At 40.6% G+C, this 9,479-nt stretch overlaps 1 protein-coding gene across 7 annotated transcripts in view; it reads left to right on the top strand.

The window, feature by feature from the left end:
* The first annotated feature begins 7,106 nt into the window (after positions 1–7,106).
* Positions 7,107–9,479, top strand: part of LOC134135541 (RCC1 and BTB domain-containing protein 2) — a 39,787-nt gene continuing 37,414 nt past the window's right edge. For 5 of the 7 annotated variants that reach the window (XR_009957303.1, XM_062567009.1, XM_062567011.1 and 2 more), the window contains exon 1: positions 7,150–7,193. The gene's annotated coding sequence lies outside the window, so the exon portion shown is untranslated. Of the gene's footprint in view, positions 7,194–9,479 lie in introns of all 7 variants that reach the window. The other 2 variants (XM_062567007.1, XM_062567010.1) reach the window with 2 other exon arrangements.

Here is a 9,479-nt window from a genome sequence, read left to right as displayed (position 1 = left end):
CCGAAAGCATTTGCCTGACAGTAAAACTCTTAACAGGAGACTGATTTTCTAATGTTACTGTACAGTTACCTCTGGGAAACAGAATGAGGATTCTGTTTTGTGTTTACCTGCTGTTAGAAACAAGAAAGCTAATAGTGAGATTCTGGTCAACAACCAGACATACATCAAATTAAGGGGAAAAGCAACATTAAATTCAAAATGGATTTGGTGACGTATCTAACACCTTAGTACTTAAGTGAAACTGCTAAAATCTTTAGATAATATGAAAATAAGAATACAAGGTTAATAACTGAAGTTTAACTGAAAGGGACTGAAATTTAGACAGAAGTAAAGCAGCATTTTGCCACTGATGCCAGTTAAGTCCGGATTTCCCTCTGTAATAACAAAATAGAGTCACTAGTGATAGTAATTAGGTGAAGACTGTTAGAAGTAGCTGAATCAGGTGGCCTGACAGATGTAAGAGCATCTCTGTGTCCCCAGATTCAGTCAATAGCAAGACTGAGTATGTATTCCCAAAAGGCACGTGTGCAAACACGTGTGCGCACACACAATACGCACACACAGCTCAATCCCACTGGAGAAGTGCTTTATCAGCTCCCAGTGCTCACACAAACATGAACAGCACCAACTGCCCGATCCTGTTCCTCTCTCCGGCTGACCAGGTTTGGAGATCCATAGTGTAACACATGCTTTTATACACACACCCTGTGGGCCCCTCCAGTAGCTGGTCTTAGACAGTCAATCGGTCCAGTATCTGGTCCCCATACCTATGGTCTTTCCTGTAGCTGGCTCCCAAACCTCTTATCCTACTTGCAGGTTACTTGGCTTGAAGTTTGCTAGCAAATTATACAGATGCACACACACACACACACAGAAGACTGAGGTTCCCTAGGGAAACGTAACACAGCCTCCTTTTCTTGGAAGGATCCAGATTCCTAGATATGTGGATGTCTTTTAAGTGTAGCAGCTCTGTCTTTTCTTCATTTGTGATTCCCATATTAGAAATGTAGACTCTAAAGTCAGTAATTTGGCTTTCTCTTGCCAGAGAAAATGAGGAACTGAATTCCAGTCCATACCTCCTAGGAAGGCATAGCTTATGAGAGAAACTAGACCTAGTCCTTCCAGTACCTTAACTGATGCTTTCCATCTCAAGCAGTGATTGACTGTAGCTATTAAAATTTCTCAAAAGAATTTTGCATCATTGAAGACCTGGGCAATTCAGACAAACACAGATATTTACAACAGAATCAAATCAGTCCAGAATTGAAAGTCATTGCAAAACAAAATAATAAATTCTTTAATTGTTGAAATATACACTAACAGAAAAGAACACAGAAATTTTCCCTCAATAGGTCAGCAGTAAGGTGACATACATCCTTCCACATTTTGTATCCTATCACCTTTGCTTTAAAAATTCACATGCAAATGGACAAATTTGTCCAGATTTGTCCACCTATTTCTCCACATGCAGTGACAATGAGAAGCTAATCCAGGCAGATCTGGCTCTAGGTCTTCTTCACATCTTTTCAGTAACAGTCAGAAACAGTTTATAAATTCTCAGACATCTCAGAAACAATAAGATCTCCCTGCAATTGATGGACAGTTGATCCAGACATTTCTCAACACCCATTGAGACCTGCTTTGTCCCAGCATCACTTGAGGAACCAACTTTACAGCTAGTCTTTCCCTAAACTCCTTACTGATATGAAAATGTTCCACAGTTTCCGTAACTTCATGGCAGATCCTTGCTTGGTCATACAGCCTCATGCTGTGAAGCGTTCCAGTTACTCCTGATGGCAAACCTTCCCTGTAACACCACCAAAGCTAGGTCTTTCTGTTTAGAAATGTTCCTTTCACCTTTAAGAGACAGTTTCCTGGTTTTCATCAGACATCTAGACAAAAGTAGGCTTATATGCCTGGTATTCCACCAGCTTGGCAGGTACAGTTCCACTTGCCACTATTCATCTACACAGAAGTGGTTATGCAGATCCCCAGATAGTTTGGGGATGGTTTTTTTTATTCTTCTGTTTACTTTTCTGCATTGATGCTCCTTACCACAATGGCATTGAATTTCTTAAGGCAGGCTATAATGCCACCATGTGATGAATCTTAAGGCCACTAAGTCTGGTTATTGCTGCCACTACCCTTAAATTCTTCAGTTAATGTGATCTGAATGATAGCCCACAGGATGCTGCATGATCTTCCTCAAGACAACATTCACTCCTTTCCAGAATTCCAGACCCAACTGACAACTGTAAGCATTTAAGACACTGAAAGGGTGAATAAACAAAAGTATGTAATGAAGCCTCTGTCCAGACCACCTTGGGCTAACTATCCTTCTCTTGGAAACTGAGGTATAGAGTGAAAGGGAAAGAAGATATGTTGAAAGGGATGCTGGTTCATGCCCAGGTCTTACCTTGATATGGAGTGGAGATGGGCTCACCGTTCAAAATCAGACTTTGCGAGTTTGAAAGTTCTTGGATCAATCAGTTTAACTGTACCTTCTGGGATTTACCACCAAGAGCCTTTTTATCATCAAGAATGTAATCTACACCAAAACACATTAAAATGCTGGGTTTTTTTTCTTTTGACTCTTGTGAAAAAGATGAGAGCTCCTGCTAAGTATCTACTTTTTGGAAACTAAGACCCATTGTTCCCCCACTCCCCCCTTAAGCTGCTCTCTCATCTTCAGTTCTAATAGCTTCACATAAACCCAGCCCTTGTCTTGCATCTACTGACAGAACTTACCAGCCTACAGCTGCCTCCTACTCCCATTATTTTGATTCTTTAAAGTGGGTCTCTAGTGGTAATAATTCTGCAGACTAAAGTCATTTCCTCTGAAGTTATCATCGTAACTGAAATGTCATCACCCAAAAGCACAACACAGGTAGTGGGAACCCTGTTACTGAGGTGAGAAGTTGATCTTAGTTTGACCTGAAAGGACTCCCACCTTTCTCAATTCCCTTCTGTTGGTAGACTCTCTAAGGAGAAACACACCAAATGGTTTAGTGGGCATCTTTATTTTGCAACCAAGTTTAGCAAAACACACCTCTACCTTTGGCATTCATGCCCAGCATACAGTATTTGGGTTTAAATACAGAAATTGTACCTATTGAGTGAGAATCTACAAAATGTTTTTGTAGCAAGTCCACAAGTAAGTATATGGCAATCCAAAGTTTTATTGTCATCTATGACATACAGAAAGCCTTTCCAATGCCTCAAATACTTTAGGAAGATCTGAGTGTGAGTTTAGTTTGTTTTTAACTATATTTAACTGAGCTGGATGGATGACTGCAGGCAGCATCTGAGACAGTATGTTGGGAAATACTCCAGAGTTCTGTCGCTGATTTTGAGTGTCAGATTATCATGAGTTCAAGACGACTTGGGGGAGATGATGGTTCTGGATGCTACTGTGAGAAGGTAGTTTAAAAGTGAAAAGAGAAAATATGGAAAGAAAATATGGAGCTACAACTTAGATGCTGCAGACAATCATTCTATTAATGGTTTTGAAAGTATTATCATCACCTCAATATATCCCCAATCTTCACCAGCTGAGTCTTTATAAAAGCCTGTTCCTCTCTCAATTTCCTCCTGCTCCCTTCGGTCCTCAGTAGTAATTCCTCCATCCTTCTCCTTGCAGTACCATGATTATGCCAAGGTGTAGTATGCTGAATACTATAAGCCAAGTGCTTGGATGCAAAATTTCTCCTAGCCTGAATATCTATGTGAACTAAGCCCTTCCTTTTTTTTCCCAAGCTATATAGCCCTGGAGAATAACACAGGTATTATCTTTGCTGCTTCTTGTAGTCACAGAAAATCATGATCTCCAAAAGCACCTGCAACATATCCGTAGCTTCCCATCTGGGAGACTTGAGATTGCTTCACTGGGGCACTTTGTTTGCTACAGGTCAGGATACTACCTCTAAGCCAGCCACTGTGCGACCCTTAGGTGGAGGGCTTGCAGAGTGCAAATTCTGTAAGGTTAGGTGGACCCTGCTTGGAGAACTTGCATCCCAATACACAACTGCTATACTGAACCAGTACTTAAGTATATATACATAAAAAACATTTAGAAGATATAGAACTGATCAGAAGTAACTGAAATATTGTGGCTTTCAAGTACTTTGGTGCTTGAACTGTAAGTTAGTTCACTGACTTACAACTCTGTTTACGATCTCTGCTACATTCGTATTTAATTTCTAATTACAGTTTTTAAAGTGTACAAATAATCCTATTGAAGTAAGGCAAAATAGACGTTTGATCCATCAGTTAATCAGAAAAGAAAATGAGGTCAACTTCTATCATGTACTATTCCTAAGATGAATGGGAAAAAAATGACATGCATAAATTCAAATGGTAAATAAATTAAGAAGGGATTCAAAGCTTAAACTGCAGACATCAACAATATATTGGGGGAAAAAAGGAGACTACTATTAAGAGTGCTGTATGTAAGATGAGAGAGGTACATATTCCCTTTCACAGAGTGCTCCTGAGTTCTAAATCTGGCCTTAGGCACTATGCTTAGGGAAGACGAAAGATGAAGTGGAGACAACCCAAATGAAAGAAAGAAAATAAGAGAGATGCAGAAACTCTGGCATGTAAGAAAAACTTGAAATAACTGGATCATTTTTTGATTTGAAGGCATCAATAAATGGAGAGCACTTTCCATTTTCACTATCAGAGATTTGTGTTCTATTTCTGTTTTGAATTTCTATGGCAATTAATTTCTCCCCATTGCTCCTTGTTACAGCTTTCTCCATTAAATTAAAATGCTATGCAGCACATAATATTTTATTCTTGTAAAGGGCCTATAAATTTTAATCTTACTTGTGAACTGTTTTTAATAACTAAACAGATCATCCCTATCTTTTTTTCAAACTATGGTTTATCTCTTTGCAGCCTATTCCAATTTCTCTATCAAAATACATAGTAGAATTACTAATTACTAGAGGCAAATTATCTCTTAATTACTGTTTACCACTCTTTTCTTTACATTCAAGAACAGCATCAACCTTTTTCACTTCTGCATCCCTGGCATCACATTTTCAGTTATACTGACTGATCTGTATACTTCAGCAAGATTTTTCAGAATGCATTTTCCCTGCTTATAGCTCTACAGTCACTGCTTCTAGATTTAAGGACTTAACTGTATTAAACTGCACTTTGTTTGAATGGATCAAGCACATCATCTGTTTCACACATTCTAAGTGTGACTTTCAGCTTAACACAGTACATAGCACTTTCTTGTTTTAAATGAAGCATTACTTTTAGAAAAATATCCAATACTCTTTCAGAATGTGCACTGAATAATCAAGTAACAGCTCACAGTCCAAGATTAAACTTCTTCCAAGGACAATTCCTAAAAATATTTGTGTTATTGCTACTCTGAAAACAAGTAGCTTAAACTTCCACCAGGTATTGTTACACTACTGTCTGCTAGATTGAAATTATCAGTTATATTGTTATATTTACATACATATGTCTGAGTTCCATCAATTTTTTTTCTTCCTGAACTGGGTTTATTCAATTAAGAAAACAGAAAACTGAGAAGGGAACACAGTAACAGAAAAAAAACCTGTTACACAATGCATTTTAATTTACACAAACAGAAAACAAAACTATAGGGCACAATATATGGCCCTCATGAGTAAAGTGCTCCCCAAGTTTGCTGTTCTCCATCCCACACTTTATGCAAATCATTACAAATAGCTTTTAAATGAAGAAACATTTCTTAGCTAAAAATATTTTCAATTATTGTGAAAGAACCAAGTGAATAAGCCAACAAATTATACATTTTGCAGATTATAATGTGTTTGGGATGCATGCATGGGAAGTTGAATGTATTCTCAAGTATAGTATGTATCTTGACTTTCAGCTGACAAGCTAAAAAGAGATAATGACGCCACAGAACACTATGCAGTTAGTGGCTGAGAATATGCAAATATTAGGTGACTACTTTAAGCAGCAGCATTTGAAGTCAGTGTAGAGGTATAGACACTTCAATATATATAGTATGTAATAATATATAATTATATATTTTTATATATTATGGTATACATTTAAATATATTCATGCAATATATTTAAAGAATGAGATACAAGGCAGGCTAAAAAAAGCATGTGAAGTATATCACATGAGACTGTCAGACAATATAGGAAGTACACATAAATTATTGCCTCTATTCCCTTGGTAACTATAAAAAAAAAGGTCCTGCTACTTAAGGTACTTATACAAACCTTATTTTTGGACATAGTCTTGTATAGTGCATACAATCATTAAAATAACACAATATCCTCATAAGACTGATTCCACTTGAAGACCTGCTGTTGAGACTTGCCCCAGGTAATAAAGGAACTCAGTTTTCAACATAAAGTTAGTTTCTTAGCCATAAGGCAAGCTTTCTCCTGAATAAGGTTCCCACAGTGACAACCTAACAATATCATTCAAGAGAACGGCAAAGATGTCTGAACATGTACCACAGTAAGATGGTCGTACATCATCAGACCCAAGGTAAGAGGTAAAACCTGACAAAATAGCAAGTTTGTTCAGTGAAACATCAGGGAAATGCTTTTCAAATGTATTCTGTTTGGGAGGACTTAATTTTAAAGATAAAGCATATGAGAAGGAGAGAAATACCAAGGTCACACTCACTTCCTTTCCAAAAAAACCAAGATGGCACCTTGAAATAACTTAGCGGTATTTGATATTCCCATGGCAATCATCTTTGAGCATGGGATTCTCACTATGGAGTCTTCTCAGTTGCACTTAAGCCAGTCACCAGCTTAGGGCCTGGCGCAAAGTGTTATTAGACTGTGTCCCTCAATGCCACACTCCCTATGGGCATCTGTGTCTTCCTGAAGCTGCCACGCCGTCAAAAGAGGTGCGCCTCGATGCAGGGGACACAGGTGCTGCCTTGGCCTATCTCTCCCTGAACTCGGAGGGAGGGAAGTGCTCTGCAGCCAGAACGGACCCCTGGGGTGGCATCCACCTCAGCAGCCGCGTCCACGCCGGCCTCGCTCACCCGGCGATCCCTGGTTTTCCACGCTCCTGCGGCAGTAGGTGGATCCCTGGGAGGCGCTAAGCCCTCTCCCTCCCTCCGCGGCTGAGGAGGCGCCTGAGTGCGGCGGCATCTTCCCTTGCCTCATTGGCGGGAGGAGGAGCCGTCACCACCACCGCCGCCGCCTGCGGGGAAGGTAAGCTATGAAGGAAGGGGATCGCCGCCGCCACCTTTTCCCTCCCTCTTCCCCGGGCGCCGGGGAGAGCCCCGCGCGCCCCTCCGCCGCGGGGCAGCGGCGGCGCCACGGCTGCTGGCGCCCGGGCGGCGGTTGGCAGCGTCACGCGCGGCTCTAACGGACGTTCCCGCCCCGCGCCGGCCCCTCGAGCCTGCGGGCGGTGGGGGGAGGGGAGAGGGCGCCTGGCACGCTCGCGCGCTTCCCGCCCCTGCGCCAGCGGCCGTTGGCCTTGCGCGTGCGCGGCGGGCGGGGCCGCGGCCCCGGCCGGCATCTTGTGTGCGAGGGCGTCGGTGGGCTGCGGCCGGCGCGACGCGACGGGACGCGACGCGCCCCAGGGGAAGGCGGTGGCTGTCGCTCCGCGGCTGCAAGTGGGGAGGGTTCGGGGAGGAAGCTGTTGCCCGTTTTGTCTGCACGGGGCGAGTTTTGTGTGGCGTCCCTCTGCCTGGGGTCTTCTTCCAAAGCAGAGTGCATGGTTTATGGATGTAATCAGGAGATTTGTAATTTCTCCCACGAAATGAGTAGACCAAAGGTTAAATTGAATAATGCTGGAGAGCTCTGTCCTCGTGTGTGTCGAGGAAATACGAAGCTTGCAGTGTGTTAGGCAAGCTTAGCTGGATGCCCACCTATGGTTTTAATGCAGAGAAAAAAGAATAGCCAGGAAATGAAGATTTAATAATAGATAAAAGATTTTAATGCTTGGAGGTTTGGATGCTTGTAGAGAGGGTAGTTCTGATATTGATAGGTTAAAAGACAGGGCACAATAGGCAAAGTGGTTTTATTCTTGCTAGGGACTGGATTACGGTCTGTGCACAATTATCTTTGTGCATCATTGTAATCCATCTGGGCAAGGAAATGGTGGAAGCTGAACTAATGGTGAGGAGTGTGAAAGTGGGCATGGCTAAGGAAACGCTGAGAAGTCAGGGCCCAGCTGAATATGGGGGACGAGAGCTAATGTTATCTGGGCAGGAGAAATAAGTATGATGAAGTAACACAGGATGGCAAGTGATGTGATGGCCAATAAAGTAGCAGGGAGAGGTTGTGCGGATAAAAAACGATCAAGCCTGGCATTGCTTTGGGGAGCAAAATTTGAAGTGCTTTTAATGCTATTTGCTCTACTGCAGCATTTGGATTTGTATAAAAGTATTGCTTATCATTAATTATGTCATGAGTGGATTTTCTTTTTTTTTTTCGTTTTTTTTTCTTTTTTTTTTTTTTTTTTGATATAGATAATGGCATCATTTGGGAAGGACATACAACAGTCCAGTTATACTTATATGTGACAGGTCTGAGTTCACCAAACAGGCACTGAATTAGTAGACTTTAGACTTGCTTTCAATAAGTAGTGTGAGAAAATTCAGAAAAGAGCTGGTTTAATAAGTGATCTTGGGTCACATTTTTAATTTGATTAAATAAATAGAAATAGAAGGCTAAACAAAAATAGATTTGAAATGTCTAGTTCTGGAAAGGCACTCTTTGAAAAATTAAGGAGATTAGTTAGTGATGGCAGTTGTACTGGACTGCCAAGGGCTGTAGAAATGATGAAGCTATGAAATTTCTTTATGCTAAGGGTAGAATTTATTTGGAATTTATATCCAAGGAAATAAGTCTTTGAGAAAGAACTTGTACCCATCTCAAAATGTATTACTAAAATTACAAAGAATAGAAAAAGGACTGACAAGCAAAATTAAGTGGGAGGTAGTGTAGTATAAAGAGAATAGACAAAGGAGTCCAAGTTAGTTGTAGGCAAGTATTTTTAAAGGTTCTTTAGTCATCCAGGTTAAAAAAAAAAAAAAAAAAAAAAAAAAAAAAAAAAAAAAAAGAACTCTGAGTGATAAGGTTAAGGTAAAATAACTTAAGATTGGCCTCCTCATGCATACAATGTATTGCAGTTTGGAGGAGACTGCTACAGGGGTTAGATTGAATCCTAGATGTTTAAACTTTTACCACATGGAAAAACATTTTATCTCCAAATTTCTGAAAGAGATGGGCAACCTCTGTCTGTTATGTGTAATTCAGTGTTTTTGCCACTTACGGTGGTCAGTGCCAGTGTCAGAACTGAGTGTTAAATAAATACCCAAATGGACAATTAAGCAATCATTTGCTCATAGAGAAAGTAACTGTTTCATACACTCTATTTACTGCTGAAGCTCTCTTTTCTCTTCTTTAACATATCCTATCTTTTTATGCAGACAGGTATAACTATCAAAGTTTAAACTACCAAGAGTTTTCAGATCCAGTTATATAATA

This window comes from Rhea pennata, chromosome 1 (assembly GCF_028389875.1).
Source record: "Rhea pennata isolate bPtePen1 chromosome 1, bPtePen1.pri, whole genome shotgun sequence".
In the NCBI taxonomy this organism is placed as follows: Eukaryota; Metazoa; Chordata; class Aves; order Rheiformes; family Rheidae; genus Rhea; species Rhea pennata.
This window is presented reverse-complemented; position numbering and strand designations above follow the sequence as displayed.